General features: G+C 42.5%; 1 protein-coding gene across 2 annotated transcripts in view; it reads right to left on the bottom strand.

Moving 5' to 3' along the window:
• Positions 1–14,059, bottom strand: part of LOC138854186 (uncharacterized) — a 581,412-nt gene extending 567,353 nt beyond the window's left edge. For both annotated transcript variants that reach the window (XM_070095873.1, XM_070095871.1), the window contains exon 1: positions 13,857–14,059. The gene's annotated coding sequence lies outside the window, so the exon portion shown is untranslated. The remainder of the gene's footprint in view (positions 1–13,856) is intronic.
• Between the last annotated feature and the right edge of the window lie 284 nt (positions 14,060–14,343).

Raw genomic sequence — 14,343 nt, 5'->3', positions numbered from 1 at the left:
TCTAGTACACCTAGTTTTTGCCTCCCTACACCTTTGGGTGAACCAAGGACTCGTTCTGTTCTTCCCATTATTTCTGTTTCCCTTGGGAACAAACCTCTCCTCTGCCTCCTCGCATTTTGTTGCCACATAGTCCATCATTTCTTGTACTGGTTTTCCTGTCAGTTCCCTCTCCCACTGAATGTTTTGAAGGAAGTTCCTCATGCCTGAGTAGTTCCCCCTTTTGTAGTTTGGTTTTTCCCATCCTATTCCTGCTACTCTCTCCACTTGGAGCTCAACTATGTAGTCGAAGCACAGAACCACATGATCACTAGCTCCCAGGGGCCTTTCATACAAGATATCCTCAATGTCTGAACTACTCAAGGTGAATACAAGGTCCAGTCTTGCTGGTTCATCTTCTCCTCTCTCTCTGGTAGTGTCTCTAACATGTTGATGCATGAGGTTTTCCAGTACTACATCCATCATCTTGGCTCTCCATGTTTCGGAACCCCCATGGGGCTCCAGGTTTTCCCAGTCAATCTCCTTGTGATTGAAATCACCCATAACTAGTAACTTTGCTCCCCCCACGTGTGCTCTCCTGGCCACCTCGGCTAGTGTGTCGACCATGGCTCTGTTGCTCTCATCGTATTCTTCTCTTGGTCTCCTGCAGTTCTGTGGTGGGTTGTACATTACTGCAATTATCACCTTATGTCCCTCAGACTGGATTGTTCCTACTAAGTAGTCCCTTTCACCCGTGCCATCCATTCCTTCCATTTTCTCAAAACCCCACTGGCTTTTAATGAGCAGTGCAACTCCTCCTCCCCCTCTCCTCCCTCTGTCTTTCCTGAAGATTTGATATCCGGGTGGAAAGATTGAATCTGTTATTATTCTGGTGAGTTTTGTTTCTGTGAGTGCTATTATGTCTGGGGATGTCTCCTTGATTCTTTCGTGCCACTCCTCATACTTATTTGTTATTCCATCTGCATTTGTATACCATACCTTCAACTTCTTTTCTAAGACTGTGGTCTGGGAGGTGTATTGGGGTTGGGGAAGTGGGAGACCTGATAAGGAACTATGGGTGGTTGCTGTGGGGGTGGAGTTTGTAATGTAGTGGGTGGGGGCATTGGATATGGCATGGGTGTTGTGGTTTAGAGTGTTTGGCTGCACTGGGGTTGACCTGGTTGGGAGGCTTCTATAGGAAGCTGTGAGGGAGGTTGTATTTGATCTTCTTCCTGTGTCTGGGATCTCCTGTCTGTCTTCTCCATCCCCTCTCTTTCCTCCTTTCGCCTTTGTACCATCTCTCTCAGTTTCCGCCTTTCGTCTTGTGTTCTGTCGCGGTCGAGATACACCTTCCTGTATCCCGGCATGTCCCTTAATCGTGCTTTTTCCTGCAGTATCCTGTTCCGAGTCGATTCTGCCTTGAAGGTCACTTTCACTGGCCGGTTTCTTTTTTTTACAAACCCCCCTATTCTCCGAAAATTTTCCAGCTGGGTCATGTCGTCTTCTCCGATTACTTTCATGATGCTTTCAATTTCTTTTTTTTCCCCTTGTTTTCTTGCTTCATATGTTTCCCCTTCAACTTCCTGTAGCCCATACACAAAGACTGACCTCACCCTTTCATTCTCCCACTGCATATCCCTGTGTATCCCCTCATTCAATTTGATTTCCTCCATTGCAGCTTTCCTTTCTTCAGTTTCACTAGCTACTGTACATGGGCTCAGTGGCCTGTCATTTTCCCCATCTCGGCTTTCCCTGGGCTCTGTTGTGGTCTTTTAGGGCCTCCACATATAGCTTAGCTCTTTCATTTACTACAGTCTCCACTGATAGAGCTTCTACATGCAGTTTTGCTCCTCCTTTCCCTACAGTCCCCTTATTTGTGGCTGAGGTAGCGGTCTCTGTTGTCAATCCCATAATGTTCTTTAGTTCTTTAGGCTGTTTCAGATTTTCCAGTTCCTCTTCTAAACTCTGTATCCTGGCCTCTGCTGCTTTGACTTTCACCTCCCACTTCCTGCTTTCCATGTCTATCCTCTCTTCCATTCTCATGCTAAGTTCTTCTAGTTTCTTTTCCCATTCTTGTTCCCTTTTTGTGAGCTCTGCTGCCCAATCTTCCTTTGCAGTTTCCTCCTCCTGTCCCTTGGGTTTTCTTGTTGCTCTCTGGCAACCCATTTTTGTTTTATCCTGATTGCCTCAGAGTGGGAAACCTATGTAATTCTGTATGTTAGGTTAGTATTGTATATGTCAGAGTGTGGGGGGGGGGAGGTAGAGGAGGAACTGTGGCTATATGGGAGAGTAGTGGGGAGGGGGAGTGGGAAGGAGAGTGAAGCAAGTGGGTAAGTGGGTGAGGGAGAGGTGGGGAGGGGGAGGGTGAAAGAGGGAGGGGAGGGATCAGGTGAAGGAGTGAGATGTCGGTGGGGGAGGGGGGGGAGTGTATGTGTGAGTCTGGCAATGCGTGTGTGTGTGTTGTGTGTGTGTTGCGTGTGTGTGTGGGGAGGGGTGGGGGGGGGGGGGGGTGTGGGTGGGTGTGGGTGGGTGTGTGGGTGGGTGTGTGGGTGGGTGTGTGGGTGGGTGGTGTGGGTGTGTAGGTGTGGTGTGTGTGTGGTGTGGGTGTGTGTGGGGTGTGTGTAGGTGGGTGGGTGTGTTTGTGTGGGTGGGTGTGTGGGTGGGTGTGTGGGTGGGTGTGTGGGTGGGTGTGTGGGTGGGTGTGTGGGTGTGTGGGTGTGTGTGGGTGTGTGGGTGTATGTGGGTGGGTGGGGTGTGTGGGGGGGTGTGTGGGGGGGGGTGTGGGTGTGTGTGGGGGTGTGTGGGGGGGTGTGTGGGTGGGTGTGTGTGTGGGTGTGTGTGGGTGTGTGGGTGTGACTGTGCGTGCGCACACTAGGCTACGCTACTCTTTTGAAGATTATAAAAAAATTTTCACAATCAATTCCTTATTATATGCACTAATATATACTATATAATATTAATTTCGTACACTTGTGTTTGTGTGTGTGTGTGTTTACTAGCTTGTCGTTCTTTGAAAAAGAGGGGGGGGTTACTTTAACACTATTTGTTATTGTTGTTGTTTCACCGGTACTCTTCCGGCCCAGATCTCCGCACACTAGGCTACTTTACTTTTTGAAGATTATAGGATTATTTTTTCTCACTCAATTCCTTATTATTATATACTAATGTTTATTATAACAATAATTACGGGTGCACACGTGTGTTTGTATGTGCGTACTTGTTTACTAGCTTGTCCCTCAGAAAAACGGGGGGGGGGTTCACTAGGCTACACAACTCTTCTGGAGTTTACCTGGCTATATTTAGATAATTTACTAACCACTATCTATCTCCTGGTACTGAAATAGGGAGAGAGAGATGGTATAGCATACAACCAGCAGGGCGAGACACTTGAGACTTTAGACACTAACCAAAATTAACCACAAATAGGCAAGTGATGTCGTCTGCACAACAATGGAGGTTCCTGCTGGTCGTCTATCAACTCCTTCAATTTTGTAACTCCTTCAGGAACTTTATCATGCATTCAAGTTTTTATTTTCTTTTTCTTTTAAGACTTGGTATTCCCTCTTTTTTCTTTAGTACAGTATTATGGTCATAACAAGTCTGATGATGTTAGCTACATTCACAACACCAACAGCTGGGGATTGACTAATTTTTCTTACTTTCAGCATTTACTTAATCACTCTTTTATGACCTTATCACTACACTGCTGCTATAATCAACCAACATATGTATTTGTTAATATTTCAGATCACACCGTTAACCCAATTAACTGTTTGGATATTTTGTGTCAACACTGCGGCCAGTAGCCTGATAGCTGACTGCTACCCTCCCTCACTCAAATTTCATTCAAATTTAAATTGTAAAATTCTTGATCCTATCACATTATTCGCACTCTTGAAAGCTATTACACTCTTGTAGGTATGTTCACTGATTCACTCACGTACGATGACCGCTAATAATATCTTAGGACAGCCACTAGAACGCTAAATCCTGGGAGCACTATTTAGCGATACTGCTTCACGTGTGTGTGTGTGTGTGTGTGTGTGTGTGTGTGTGTGTGTGTGTGTGTGTGTGTGTGTGTGTGTGTGTGTGTGTGTGTGTGTGTGTGTGTGTGTGTGTGTGTGTGTGTGTGTTTGTGTGTGTGTATATAGCGACGAGATGCCCCTCTTGTGGAGAAGCATCTAGTCGAAGTACATTTTTGTCACATTTTACAGCATGGTTTTGTTGATTGGTGTACATAGCGCGAACATATTGTGCTTTGATTGGCCTTTGTTGCCGCTATTTGTGAAATTAAATACTTTTTTAAAAGTATGCTTTGTTTCTGTGAGCTGTGTGTATAATGTGTATACATACAATGTCAGTGTTGGTGGTTGTTCACCTTAACGAAGATGAGCGGTGAATACGTGCAGGTCTGTGGTTATGCAAAATATATGGGGCAGTTGGAATGCCTTTCCATTGGGGGGGAGGGTGTTAGTGTGTAGGAGGCATGATTCACCCCTTGGTACTAGTTGCCGATGTATTTGCTTGTGGGTTTCTTGTTAGGTTAGCTTTTGTGCTGTTATGCATGGTGTCTTTTCTTCATGACCTGGTGTAGTGTCGGGCTGAGTTAATGTTTATTACCACCTATATTGTATCTTTTTCTTTGTGTACCTATCCATGTATGTATATGTATGTGCGGGTTTTAATAAAATATATAAAAAAAAACTTTGTCCCAGTAGGGTAGGAGACCCTTGGAGCATGGGGAACGTGTGCTCTAAAATTCTTTAAAGAGTTAGGTAAAAAAATCATTACAGAAACCAAGGACCACAGAGCGGCCAGGCCCTCCGCTACCACCCCTACGATATCACCAACATGATGTGTGTGTAGGTTATGTCCATGGAGGAATAGACTCCTGCCATGTTCGTACATTGGTTGTTTCTACTGCTATAGATACTACTGCTGGTTCTACAGCTGTTTATATATATATATATATATATATATATATATATATATATATATATATATATATATATATATATATATATATATATATATATATATTTTATCACACTGGCCGATTCCCACCAAGGCAGGGTGGCCCGAAAAAGAAAAACTTTCACCATCATTCACTCCATCACTGTCTTGCCAGAAGGGTGCTTTACACTACAGTTTTTAAACTGCAACATTAACACCCCTCCTTCAGAGTGCAGGCACTGCTACTTCCCATCTCCAGGACTCAAGTCCGGCCTGCCGGTTTCCCTGAACCCCTTCATAAATGTTACTTTGCTCACACTCCAACAGCACGTCAAGTATTAAAAACCATTCGTCTCCATTCACTCCTATCAAACACGCTCACGCATGCCTGCTGGAAGTCCAAGCCCCTCGCACACAAAACCTCCTTTACCCCCTCCCTCCAACCTTTCCTAGGCCGACCCCTACCCCGCCTTCCTTCCACTACAGACTGATACACTCTTGAAGTCATTCTGTTTCGCTCCATTCTCTCTACATGTCCGAACCACCTCAACAACCCTTCCTCAGCCCTGTGGACAACAGTTTTGGTAATCCCGCACCTCCTCCTAACTTCCAAACTACGAATTCTCTGCATTATATTCACACCACACATTGCCCTCAGACATGACATCTCCACTGCCTCCAGCCTTCTCCTCGCTGCAACATTCATCACCCATGCTTCACACCCATATAAGAGTGTTGGTAAAACTATACTCTCATACATTCCCCTCTTTGCCTCCAAGGACAAAGTTCTTTGTCTCCACAGACTCCTAAGTGCACCACTCACCCTTTTCCCCTCATCAATTCTATGATTCACCTCATCCTTCATAGACCCATCCGCTGACACGTCCACTCCCAAATATCTGAATACATTCACCTCCTCCATACTCTCTCCCTCCAATCTGATATCCAATCTTTCATCACCTAATATTTTTGTTATCCTCATAACCTTACTCTTTCCTGTATTCACTTTTAATTTTCTTCTTTTGCACACCCTACCAAATTCATCCACCAATCTCTGCAACTTCTCTTCAGAATCTCCCAAGAGCATAGTGTCATCAGCAAAGAGCAACTGTGACAACTCCCACTTTATGTGTGATTCCTTATCTTTTAACTCCACGCCTCTTGTCAAGACCCTCACATTTACTTCTCTTACAACCCCATCTATAAATATATTAAACAACCACGGTGACATCACACATCCCTGTCTAAGGCCTACTTTTACTGGGAAATAATTTCCCTCTTTCCTATGTACTCTAACTTGAGCCTCACTATCCTCGTAAAAACTCTTCACTGCTTTCAGTAACCTACCTCCTACACCATACACCTGCAACATCTGCCACATTGCCCCCCTATCCACCCTGTCATACGCCTTTTCCAAATCCATAAATACCACGAAGACCTCTTTGGCCTTATCTAAATACTGTTCACTTATATGTTTCACTGTAAACACCTGGTCCACACACCCCCTACCTTTCCTAAAGCCTCCTTGTTCATCTGCTATCCTATTCTCAGTCTTACTTTTAATTCTTTCAATAATAACTCTACCATACACTTTACCAGGTATACTCAACAGACTTATCCCCCTACAATTTTTGCACTCTCTTTTGTCCCCTTTGCCTTTATACAAAGGAACTATGCATGCTCTCTGCCAATCCCTAGGTACCTTACCCTCTTCCATACATTTATTAAATAATTGCACCAACCACTCCAAAACTATATCCCCACCTGCTTTTAACATTTCTATCTTTATCCCATCAATCCCGGCTGCCTTACCCCCTTTCATTTCACTTACTGCCTCACGAACTTCCCCCACACTCACAACTGGCTCTTCCTCACTCCTACAAGATGTTATTCCTCCTTGCTCTATACACGAAATCACAGCTTCCCTATCTTCATCAACATTTAACAATTCCTCAAAATATTCCCTCCATCTTCCCAATACCTCTAACTCTCCATTTAATAACTCTCCTCTCCTATTTTTAACTGACAAATCCATTTGTTCTCTAGGCTTCCTTAACTTGTTAATCTCACTCCAAAACTTTTTCTTATTTTCAACAAAATTTGTTGATAACATCTCACCCACTCTCTCATTTGCTCTCTTTTTACATTGCTTCACCACTCTCTTAACCTCTCTCTTTTTCTCCATATACTCTTCCCTCCTTGCATCACTTCTACTTTGTAAAAACTTCTCATATGCTAACTTTTTCTCCCTTACTACTCTCTTTACATCATCATTCCACCAATCGCTCCTCTTCCCTCCCGCACCCACTTTCCTGTATATATACATATATATATATATATATATATATATATATATATATATATATATATATATATATATATATATCGTAAATTCTAGCTGCTAGGGTAAGGTTAGTGTTCCATCAGTATTGTCTTCCAGTAATTAAATGGTAAGTGTTAATACCAATTTCTTTTGTGTACCCAGCAAGCTTAATCATATACAATCCACAACTTTAACTACCAGAGTAGCTGGTTTTAATATTATAATTACATTAATTTAATGTCAGGTCTAGCTTTTTGTGAGGGGTGAAGTGGGCAGTCGAGGGAGTTAGTTCAGTGACCTACTGTCACTAAGTCCCACTTATCTCGCCCAAATTACTTGCAGGTGATAATTCAGGTAATGCCCTGTAAGCCTCCTGCTGGTAATTTACTCTTGTAATAATTTCACAAACTACCCACCCCTAAGTACGGTAGGACACTAGTTTAGCGCTTCCTCATTAATATTTTGGAAAATGACCAACAGATAAACATGTATGTGACTTGGTGTTTCTGGGTATCTTTCAATCATGTTTTTATAAAAAAAAAACTGCTAAAATGATTGTTTAAAAGTAAATTATACGATTACTACAAATTACTAAGGTAATTTCAACGTAAATCTCAATGCCGCTATTACTTTGTCGAAACAATTCTGTCTTTAAACTCCTTGCCTACCCTTCCTTTCGCAACCATTTACACCCAGACAACCGAAAAAAAAAAATACCTGGCGCATCAAACACGCTGTGTTAAAGGCCACGTAATATGTCCAACTGGGTATATTAAGTGGCATTAACCATAATGGCCGTCTGTAGAATAGCAAGCGTTAAGGACGGAATTCCTGCGAAAGGTTAGAATGCTAAAAGACCCTCGCCGCCTCCCCCTGTCTTTTATATACAAAATCTCTCGTACCTTTAAAGCCCTCTCCATCTGCATGATTATTCGGCTACCCTAATCCTAACGTTCCACCCACACCCAAAGACACAAGATCTTATGATTTACTTCCATTCACTTGCTCAGTCGCCCTCCCCTCCATTCCCACCGCCCAACAAAAGTCCATTCATTATGTGGGTAGGTAAGACACATATGCAACAGTTAGGTATCTTTATTTCGAAACGTTTCGCCTACACAGTAAGCTTCTTCAGTCGATTACAGAAAAGTTGATAGAAGCAGAAGAGACTTGAAGATGATGTAATCAGTCCATCACCCTTAAAGTTTTGAGGTGGTCAGTCCCTCAGTCTGGAGAAGAGCATTGTTCCGTAGTCTGAAACAATATGGAGTTGAAGTGACAGGATGGAGCCTTATATAGCGCCAGGTGAGACGTAGGTCACTTTGGGAGGTCAGGTCCCTCTCAAATCCAGCCGTTCTCACTAGTACAGGTTGTCGAAGTTGATTTCAGGTCTGTACCAAGATACCCTTGTGTTGCAGTGTCTGACAGATTGAACATTAAAATGGTATAAAATACGGACAGGTTGTCAGGTAAGACACATATGCAACAGTTAGGTATCTTTATTTCGAAACGTTTCGCCTACACAGTAGGCTTCTTCAGTCGAGTACAGAAAAGTTGATAGAAGCAGAAGAGACTTGAAGACGATGTAATCAGTCCATCACCCTTAAAGTTTTGAGGTGGTCAGTCCCTCAGTCTGGAGAAGAGCATTGTTCCGTAGTCTGAAACAAAGTGACCTACGTCTCACCTGGCGCTATGTAAGGCTCCATCCTGTCACTTCAACTCCATATTGTTTCAGACTACGGAACAATGCTCTTCTCCAGACTGAGGGACTGACCACCTCAAAACTTTAAGGGTGATGGACTGATTACATCGTCTTCAAGTCTCTTCTGCTTCTATCAACTTTTCTGTACTCGACTGAAGAAGCCTACTGTGTAGGCGAAACCCAGTGGGCTTTTTCAAGTCACAAACAGATCTACCTGGGGTGGAAGGGACGCGAGTATTTATAGTCAGGTTCAGAATGCTGGTGGTCTGGTGGCTAAAGGCTTCACACAAGGGCCCGGGGACGGCGAGTGGAAACATTTGATACGTACAGTCCTGTTAGCAGCAAATGTACCTGGGTGTTAGTCGACTGGTGTGGGTCGCAGACAAGATTAAGGACCCCAATGGAAATAAGTTAGACAGTCCTCGATGACGCACTGATCTTGTTATGCTAATGTTATCCGAACGAAATCTTATCTTATCTTATCTAGGTGGAGAATGCTTCATCTGATGATATACCGAGTGGGGTTATAGAGTCTAAAATCTTGGGTAGCTTGGAAAGGAGATTGGATAAGTTTGTGAGCAGACCTTCTACAGTGTTCTTCCATTCCTGTGTTCTTATGTGGGATAGCGATGAAGAAGTTTCTTGGCAAGTAGTTCAGCTATGTTATAGAATTCTCGCAAAACACCTTTCTAAACTCTTGGGCACTATCAGTCCAGCACATCTCAAACACTCGGGTGATCTTCTCAATCGCATTCGTAACATCAACATCAGGAACAAGAAACTTTCCAGCCTTGACGTGACTTCCCTATTCACCAAAGTACCTACTACACAAGCCATCGATCTCTTGCGCAGGAAAATTGACGATTCACTTGATCTTCCCATTCCAGCCAGCGATTTCATCGACCTTGTTGAACTATGTGTTGGCTTTACGTGTTTCTCTTTCGAAAATCACCTCTTTCAGCAGACTTTTGGACTACCCATGGGTTCGCCACTCAGTGCGGTCCTGGCGAACCTATACATGGAACATCTAGAAGCCGAATGTTTCTCCACCATTATTCCTTCGTCTGTCACCTGGCTCCGTTATGTTGACGACATTCTCCTCATAACTCCTAAACGCTTCAACGTTCAAGCTCTCCAAGACAAGCTCAACCAGGTCGAGCCTTCAATCCAGTTCACGCTTGAAGAAGTCGACAACACTCTTCCTTTCCTTGATGTTCTGCTATGCAAAGCTGACCACGAACTTCGTTTTAAAGTCTATCGAAAACCCACCAACCAAAACGATCTTCTCCACTTCTGCTCTCACCACGACACCAAAACTAAACGTGTTGTAATTATAGGCTTCTTCCTGCATGCACTCAGAATCTGCAGCAATGAGTTTCTTGAAGAAGAATGCACGATAATTGAACAAGTATTTTCTAAACTCCACTATCCTCGTCACTTCATCAGAGACTGCAGACGACGAGAAGACACTGCCGAGAAGAGATACATAGTCCTCCCCACCAACTCCATTGCCAAACACGTTTCCAACATCTTTTCCAATACCTCATTCCAAGTATCTACCTCCACAACCACGACCATCAAGGACATTACCAGTGATAGACAGGACAAGCTTCCACCCTCTGCAGGGGTATACACAATCCCTTGTAATGACTGCAACAAATTATACGTGGGCGAAACATCAAGGGACCTCCAAACACGTATTTCTGAACACCAATACGCAAGCAGGTCTGACGACACAAGGAATGCCTGTGTACAACACCGTAATTCACACAACCTGATAAACTCAAGACTTATCGCCACAGAAGACAACACTCAGTACTGAAGAATCCTGGAATCATCACCTGTTTCTATATCCGACAACTTCAACCAGAATAGTGGCTTCTATAACATAGCCGAACCACTTGCCAAGAAACTTCTTCATCGCTATCCCACATAAGAACACAGGAATTTGTAGATGAATGGTTCAAAGAACCGACATGTTGATAAATTAAGACACATGTGCAACTCTTGGGAATCTTTATTGAGGAAACGTTTCGCTACACAGTGGCTTCATCAGTCCATACAAAGGAGAATCTTGAAGAGCAGGAGGAGAATGAGGTAATCAGTCCCTCAACCTTGAGTCGATGTGGTCAGTCCATCAATCTTGAATAGAATATGCCGTATTCTATTCAAGATTGATGGACTGACCACATCGACTCAAGGCTGAGGGACTGATTACCTCATTCTCCCCCTGCTCTTCAAGATTCTCCTTTGTATGGACTGATGAAGCCACTGTGTGGCGAAACGTTTCCTCAATAAAGATTCCCAAGAGTTGCACATGTGTCTAATTTATCAACACAGGAATGGAAGAACACTGTAGAAGGTCTGCTTACAAACTTATCCAATCTCCTTTCCAAGCTACCCAAGATTTTAGACTCTATAACCCCACTCGGTACATCATCAGATGCAGCATTCTCCACCTGACCTCAGCATTCTGAACCTGACTATAAATACTCGCGTCCCTTCCACCCCAGGTAGATCTGTTTGTGACTTGAAAAAGCCCACTGTGTGGGCGAAACGTAGTCAATAAAGGATCACATTATACTGCATATGTGTTTATATTTCCGTCCTAGCCTCTTATCACCCCACTGGGAAGACTTGTTCCACGCATCTACAACTCTCTTAGAAAACCAGTACTTACCTATGTCCTTTCTAAATCTAAATTTATCCAACTTCAATCCATTATTTCTGGTTCTTGCCTGGTTCGACACCATCAGTACTTTATTAATATCTCCCTTGTTTATGCCCGTCATCCACTTACGCACTTCAATGATATCTCCCCTCATTCTACGCCTCTCCAGAGAGTGGAGATTTAAGGCTTTAAGTCTATCTTCATACGGGAGGTTCCTTACACAGTAAATCATTTTAATCATTCTTCTCTGCATGTTCTCTAATGTCTATATCCATCCTGTAGTAAGGGGACCAAAACTGAGCAGCGTAATCTAAATGAGGCCTCACTAGTGATGTATAGAGCTGTAAAATAACTTTTGGACTTCTGTTACTTATACTTCTTGAGATAAATCCAAGTAATCTGTTGGCCTTGTTGCGCGCACTAAGGCACTGCTGTCTTGGCTTTAGATTTCTGCTTACCATGACTCCCAAGTCTTTTTCACATTCTGTATGATCAAGCTCTACTTCACCTAGATTATAGCTTCGAGGGTTATTTTCATTACCAAGGGCTAGTACCTTACACTTATCCACACTGAACTTCATCTGCCATTTTTCAGACCAAGACATTAATTTGTCCAAATCCTCCTGGAGTTCATTGCTATCCTCCTCAGAGTGAATTATACGGCCTATCTTTGTATCATCAGCAAACTTACTCATGTCACTCGTAATCTCTTCATCAAGGTCATTAATGTAAATTATGAATAAGAGAGGGCCCAAACATACAACACAAACGCGAGAGACCTAGTGTGATTTATTGCTAACTAGTCATCCACAAAGATGACCTGCCCAGACGGAAATGCTGGAAAGCTTCCTACATAGCTACCTCAAACACAGTTCCACAAAGGTACAGAATTTGGTAATTTGAAGTTGTTGCCCAACTTTGACACAGCCATTAGGTCTAGGCGACACCAACCCAAAACAGTCACGTGACACCACGTGATCCCCACTTTCCATCACGTGATGTACTTGCAGCTGACTAAAATTTCTTTTCGTGTCACCTGTTTCTACTCACTATATATGCTCCCTTCTTGGTTTGTATTTGAACAGAAGCCACTCGTAGTGAAACATTTCCTTTAACAAGTCATAAAACTTCTTCACACGTTCCCTAAACTCTTGCCGAAGGAGACTGCTGCTCAGTGCCCCTTTCCACCGAACATGTCCCCCATCAATAAAGAGGAAAAACAAAGGCACCCTCTCAACCACATCTGCATCATCCCTTATGGACGATACGTATTCTCAACAGCATCCCATAAACCGCATACTTTCTTCTTAAGTTTCTATGTTAATCTCTGAAGACCCGTAACATGCAACTCAATTTAGTTATAATCTAGCTAAGACTATGTATATAGAAGTAATTTAGAGTACATATAAATTAAAGGCTCAGGCGTCGAAAACTTTGCTTATTTTTTTTTCCAAAATTTCGCATAATTGCTAATTCTGATTGTGGTAAACTGTATGGACCATTGCGCTTAGTTTTAACTGTAATAATAATCTGATTGCCAGGAGTTGGGGGCCACCGCACCCGCGGCCCGGATTTTTACCAGGCCTCATTCACTGCCTTGATCGACCAAGCTATTGGTGCCAGCTTTAAAATGTAAACTTAAGAGAACTAATATGAAGACCACGAGTCTTGCTCGAAAAAAAAGAAATACATGTTGGGCATCTTTAATATTGATGGGTTACAGAAAACCCTAAATGCAGTATGCCATACATTATTATCGAAGAGTTCGCCCACACAGTGGGCGTTTCCCCCAGTGTGGGCAAAACTGTCAATAAAAGATCACTTTATACTGCATTGCATCGCGTGTTAGTGGCTTTGTGCCTAAGAGTATTTTATTGTGTAAATTACATTACCTGTATACTACAAAAAAATTATTTGTACTCCATTGGGGCTCTTGCTGTCAATATCAAAGACGTTAAACCACATCTATATACTTTCCTTACTCTCGTCTCCAAAGAAAACAGGTACATAAATTTTTTATTCCCTTTTGGACAGTAAATTAAGCTACTTTCATACCCAAAATTTAGTAAAAGCAGTTATACTAGTTATTTAATAATGACATTATTTAGGATCTTCACTGGTAAGAAGTATAGAGGTAGTACCAGCTGTCATGGACATTGACAGGCAAATAACATGCATGGGTACGCTGCCGTATATAATTATAAGGAAAAAAACCCCAACCTGTTGCTCACCTTGAATTTTGAATTACTTCCTGTTGTCACCTGTAGTTCTGGAAGTTTATTTAATTCACATAGGGTGAGCAGACCTCTCCAGGTATGAAAAACAAGTTTAATAATCCACCTTCAGTCAAAAAGAAGTGCACATGTTATAAGGTTTTGTGAGAACAATGTTCACTACCCCATTCTTCGAGTCACAGAACAACACTGAACACTACTGACTGATCACAAACAACTTTGGCCCAAGTATATATCATAATAATAGTAACTCTGTGAATATCACTCTTAATTAACTGTAGGTGATATGATGATGGGTTATAAATAATGTATGATTATACGAAGAAAGCTCATTAATTACGGCAAGCAGTTTACTAATAAAAAAATATATATAAAACAGGGATCCCAATGGAAATATCACATTAACTTTACTGGATTACCCTTGATTAAATCTGCATAATTTACATTTTATGTGCCCATAACGTGTGAGCTCTCAAGACCATTG

This window comes from Cherax quadricarinatus, chromosome 51 (assembly GCF_038502225.1).
Source record: "Cherax quadricarinatus isolate ZL_2023a chromosome 51, ASM3850222v1, whole genome shotgun sequence".
NCBI lineage: Eukaryota > Metazoa > Arthropoda > Malacostraca > Decapoda > Parastacidae > Cherax > Cherax quadricarinatus.
The sequence above is the reverse complement of the archived record's forward strand: the minus strand, read 5'-3'. Positions and strand labels throughout refer to the sequence as shown.